Raw genomic sequence first — 6,226 nt, 5'->3', positions numbered from 1 at the left:
CCTAGAGGCCAGCAAAGAGTGAGGCATGGTCAGCTATCAGGAAAGTCAGAGGCCTGTCCCGGCAATTCTCCATAGAAGCTGGATCAAACCAGACATGCCAGCCCAAGATGGTGGGTGCCATGACAGGAAACCCTTGACTAAATAAGGATGAAAAGGTGAGGGGGCGCCTGGGTGGCACAGCGGTTGGGCGTCTGCCTTCGGCTCAGGGCGTGATCCCGGCGTTGTGGGATCGAGCCCCACATCGGGCTCCTCTGCTGGGAGCCTGCTTCTTCCTCTCCCACTCCCCCTGCTTGTGTTCCCTCTCTCGCTGGCTGTCTCTATCTCTGTCAAATAAATAAATAAATAATCTTAAAAAAAAAAAAAGAAAGAAAAGGTGAGAAACCCTGCTTTGAAGAAATCCCTGCCCCAAGTAATGAATATTCCATCCCCTACTTAACATGTCAATAAAAGATTGAAACCCAACCCCCAGGGTGCGTAGCTGACATTTCTCTCCCTCTCTCACCTTCCCTTTCCCTCTCTTTCTCTCTATCTAGCTCACCTTCTCTCCTATCTCGAGAGTGTATTTTTCACTTTAGTAAACTTTCCTACTTGTGTTACTTTCTCATCTGCTGTGTTGCATGTCTGTCCTTGAATTCTTTCTTGAGACAAGACAAGAACCTTCAGTGACACCTTTGGAATGGTCTGGGTCAAGGTCCCAGGGCCCAGGGTCTCCCTAGTTCACTTGGCAACACTAAGACTTTACTGATATTAATTCCATTTACTCTCCTGCCTTTTGAGTTTTTGTCATTAATTTTATTTCAAAATATATTTAAATCACACAGACATTATTATTATTGCTTGGGACAGTAATATTTATTTGATTTGCTCACATATTTAACATAACCATTGCTCTTCATTCCTTTTTTCATTTCCATGTTTCCCTTGGGGTCACTTCTGCCGGAAGAACTATCTTTTGTATTTCCTTTTCTGAAGGTATTCTGCTTATCTGGATAGGCCTTTATTTCACCTTCGCTTTGAAAGATATTTTGTCAGGGATTAAATGTAGATTGAAAATTATAGTATTTTAGCCCTGTAGTAATGAATATAACATGAGTTGTTTTCTTCCAGATGTTCCTATGACTTTTCTGTTTGCCTTTGATTAAAGAGAAACAAAACAAGTTCTCTTGTTTTTAATCTTCTTTGAAACTGATAGAATTTCTTGTATGTTTGGCTTGATAGCTCATCAGTTATTTTTTAATCGACCATCACATTTTACAAAATTGATTTTAATCCAATTTCCATCTCCTAATGAAAACACAGGCACATTAGCTCTTTAAAAACAGGACATGTACTTTTTAAAAACTCTCCTCTCCGAAGTTTCCTTCCTTTTAGCTTTTCATACACACTTCAGTTAGATATTTTATACTTATCATTTTTCAGTTACTAATTCCTCTTCAACTGGGTCCAAACTACTGTTAAAACCATATGCTGCGTTTTAAAATTAGTTATCACGTATTTCTGTTCCTGGATTTCCATTTGAGTTTCCAATAGATTCCTAATCTCCAGGGTAAGTTTCTGTCTTGTCATCTATGTCCTTGAACACCTAAAACATATATTTTAGTGTTCCTATCTGATAAGTCCAATAGCTCAATCATGTTGTCGGTTAGTTTCTATTGTTTGCCTCCCCCCCCCCCCTTATTTCTTTGTATCACTGGAAAATGTGATTGAATGATGGGCCTGATGTGTGAAAAACTCCGGAGGCGTTGGATAATGCTATCTTTTGGGAGAGATTATGTAGAGGCAGACCATCTCAATCCATCTCCTGAGGGAGCTGTTCCAGTTTGTTTGCCCTCGTTGGGTCTCAGTCTGTATCTGGTTCTGTTCTAGTTTGTTTGCACTCGTTGGGTCTCAGTCTGTATGTGGTTTTGCCTGCATTCCTAGGCAGTAGATCCTCAGGGCTGCCTTAGGGCTGCTGTCTGAGAGATACCATCTCTTTGGGGGGTCCTGAACTTCTATTTGTATCTATTTCCTCTGCACCGTGGTGCCACTGAATCTGATCTTCTTCCAGCCCTACCCTGCTTGCCTTCATAGCTTCTTCCCTACATGTAGCTGAATTTGCAATGGCTTGAGGGTGTGAAAATAAGAAACTGGAAACCTCAAGATTCAACCTCCTGGAGCAGGGAGATTCGTCAGGGGGAGATGTCACATCCTACTACCTTGCAGACCCAACAGGAAGAGAAAGACCTCTCAAGTGGATATTGCTTTACTATCCCAGCAGGAGGAAGATAGGCTTTCCTCCTCCCCCAGCAATAGCGCAGCAAGGAGAAACAGTCACAATTCAGCCAATGAAAAGCCGCTATACTTTGAACTCCCAGTTTACGGCAATAGACTTTATGTTTAGAATACCTACTCAACTTCCCCCTTTACTTTATTAAAGACCCTTCCACTCCTTTGCTGGGGGGACTTGCCAATGGTTTTGCTATAGCTTGCTTGTGGATTGCAACTTTCTTCAATTCTCAAATAAACCCATCTTTTGTTGGTAAAATAACTGGCAGTTTTATTTTTAAGGTTAACAAGGGCAAAAGCTTTACCAATCATCCAGCTCACATCCCAGTGCGCTCCAGGATCTTGGCTCCTCAAGTTGGAATATCGGGACAGCCCCACAAGTCTTCCCACTACCCCCCTCTATGCTTCCCCCCATGGATTATTTAAAGTGCTGCCATTTTTTTCAGATTCTTAGTATCTGCCTTCTCCCCAGCTTCTCAGTCTCTGATTCCTGCCCACGCCAATGCCCTGAGGGGAAAAGGCAGAAAATTAGTTTCATTCCAATGAGCACCTCTCTCTCTACTGCTGGCTCTGTGTGTCCTAGCTGCACTGGTAGTCTTCCGAAGACTTCAGACAATTCCTTTAAACCAGATTTTACCTACTTTTTTTTTCACTGTATGAGCTGGTTTGCTAGATACTCCATCATCACGGAAAGAGGAAATCTACAAATTCTAGGTTAATTAAATTTTCCTATTTTGATTTCTTAAATAGGTTACTGGTACATACTTGGACTTTTCTTAAAGTATTGGGGATAAGTCTGACTAGATATTAAAAGCTCTTCCTAGAAGCATATGTAAAATACTGTCTACCGAGAGCTGAACAATCATCATAAAGGTCCAAGGTGCAAGGATTTGATGAAGTTGGATCCAGTTCTCTGCTGTCTATCTCCACTGTCAGTTAAGTCACCATCAAAATTGTCAAGTAACCAATTTTCCAGGTGCCGATCACTAATATAGAGGTCACTTTGTAATATAATATAAAGGAAACCAAACCAATTAACACTCCTCCTTTATTCTGGGGAACGTCGAAAGCCAGCAGTGGTACAGTTAGAAGCGGAAACCAAAGTCTTAATTATCATACTACTAACGGCTTTCTCAGAGCTTCGGTGTGTGACCGGCACACAGTTCCTCGGTGCTGTACCGTGTATAGCGCCTCTAGTCCACATAACCACCCTGAGATAATGTAGGTTATGACCACCCTTGTTGCAGATGAGAACACTCGGGCGCTGAAAGGCTGAGCTGACTTGCCAAGGGCCCCAGCCAGGCCGTCTGCCTCCCGAGCCCCTGCGCTTGGCCATCATGCCGGTGCTAACTGAGAAGACTTCGACAAAATTTGCTTGCTTCCCCTCCTTGCTCAAGCTCTGTGATATTGAAGAGAAAAAGATTAAAAGTAGGGCCTACAACACAAGGAACTAATTAATGAAATAAAAAATAAGAAGAGAATGAGCGAACAAAACGGTTTAGTCTTCCCCAGAAATAGACTCTATGGCTCCAGGGATCACGTAGTCCCATCTCCCAACCAGAAGTCTTTGATTCTTGAATTTGGATTCTTCCTAATGGTCTGAACAGGGGAGTTCCATAGGGAGCACACAAGAAAAAGCGGCAGTGCCTTTTGTGTTCAAAGTGTAAAGGGACAGCTGAGCACCTGCCTTCTTGACTCAGGGCGAAAGGGAGTGCTCCTGGAGCGACAAGGGGGAGGGAGGAGGTCCTGTAAAAATGAGCCCAAATCATGTTTTTCAAACTTTATGAAATAGCACTTTCATATTTGGCCATATCTGTGTTCCTTTGCCATTGATACCTTAATGTTTTCTTTACATTGATTCACTTTTTATTTAGAAAAGATTATTTTTAAAATTTTCTGTCACTACCATAACTGAAATACCAGAATGAATAAATTGTTTTAAGCAGGATGTAACTGAAAAAATAAAGAGAAAGGAAACAGAACGGTGTTGTAAAATAGTAAAATAACGTTAAAATATTTAAAAATATGGGTTGAATAAAATAGTAAAAATACGGATTGAATAAAATAGTAAAATAACGTTAAAATATTTAAAAATACGGGTTGAATTGTAAATGTAAATTGGCATAAAATATAATAGGTAATTTAATTCTCATCACAGCCACTCAAAGTGAATACTAGCTCTATTGTTCTGGAGGAGGAAGCCGAAATGTAAAAAACTCAAAATTTGACTGACAGGCCAGAGCTAGTGGAAGAGGCAAGATCAAAGCAAAGTCTATTGGATGCCAAAGCCCCCAAATTCATGTCTGTGAGATTTAAAATAGATTTTGGATTACAGCACATGACAACATTGAAATGAGCTTTTACAGTTAGAGAGGAAGATGAGAGAATATTTTCATCAGTCTCCGGTCAGGACCCTTCAGTGTTCTTTGCTGGGGAGGCAGAAGGGTTAGCATTGAAGCAGAGCTCAGGAGCCTCCCCAAGCGTTCCCGTGAGACGTGGGTAGAGGCAGCCTTTAGAGTAACCCAGAGCAACGCTGGGGCTGGAATGATGGACGCAAGAAAACCCTGGTCATGCCCGGTTTACCACTGCCCTGCAGTAGCCAGGGTATGGAATGGTTCCTCTTTACCAGTCCAGGGAAAACAGGAAAGTCTTTGTCTCAAAGCTCAGGGACCACTTAGTGATCAGTATAGACCCCAAAGCTGCTGATACTAGGGATGAACTAAATCAACTAAAGTGAGTTTAATGGTGAGTGAGAAGTCAGTACTTTGAAATAAAAATCTTATGTGCAACTGACTAAACTAATGAGCTAGGTCTCCATTTTCCAATATGGTGGCCTTTAGAAACATGTGGTAACTGAACATTTGAAATGTGGCTAGTGCTTAAACTGAATTTTACTTAGTTAATAATAATTAATTTAAATTTAAATAGCCACATGTGGCTAGTGGCTACAGTATAGGACACCACAGGTTACAGAATAACCATTTTACCATAAAATCATCTGCTTTATTTCCCTATAGCAATAAACAGAGTTAATAAGGTCTCACACTCCGTAACAATTCTGAATGGCTTTCTCCACCTGCCTTGATACAGCTGAATGTCAGTTCAACCCCAGGGGCCATCTCTCCTGCTGCCTCTGCTTCCTCATCAGATCCACACACCTTCCCCAAGGGAACAGGAGCCCAAGCCAGTCATACTCTCTCACAGATGGGGTTCTCAGTCCCTTGACTGGTCATAGGTTCTACCGAGATGGTGGCTTCACGCCTTCCTCCCCACTGATTTATATTGCTGCAGCAGTGTGAGGTGGTGTTCATTGCAGTTTTCCTGTTTTTGAAGGCCCCTGGGAAAAGAGAGTGCAAATCCAGACTCCAGTTGGTGGGAGTCCACATAAAGCTAGGCAATCTATGTTAATTAGGTGACTTAAGTCAGTCATGTCAGCCATTGTGGGTCAGTGATAGATTTTTTGTCCCCTCCCCAGGACACTGGATTTGATTCCCAAGAAGCGTGTTAACTGAATTTTGCAAAGCTAATCTCTCTATTGCACAGGTAAGATTGCAGTATAAGAATGAAAGTCACAGAAATAATGTCCTTAGAGGATGGAGGAGGATGAAGCTTTGTGGTAGGGCTTGAATGGTGATGGAGAAGCAACCCTTAACAGGAGCCAGATGGCTGAGCCCAGGGAAGCTCTAGCACCTCAAGGGCTTTGACCCTACATGCTATTTCCTCTTCATTCCCCAAGTCCCTCCTGAGAACAAGAGTATCCTGGAGCAAAGCAAAAGCAAAATGGGTCTCCAAGACCTCTCAGAGGCAGGGGGTGAGGCATGAGGAGCAGAATGTGGAAGCAGAGGTTTAAACACAGAATTACAATGAATTTGTTAACCATGCTCTGACTGGGAACTGTCTTTATTTAAGGACTAAGTCATCTTCCAGTGGTTCAGGGGCTAAATTTTCCACGGAAGTGTGT

Source organism: Ursus maritimus, unplaced genomic scaffold (genome assembly GCF_017311325.1).
Source record: "Ursus maritimus isolate PB19 unplaced genomic scaffold, ASM1731132v1 scaffold_12, whole genome shotgun sequence".
Taxonomy (NCBI): domain Eukaryota; kingdom Metazoa; phylum Chordata; class Mammalia; order Carnivora; family Ursidae; genus Ursus; species Ursus maritimus.
The sequence above is the reverse complement of the archived record's forward strand: the minus strand, read 5'-3'. Positions refer to the sequence as shown.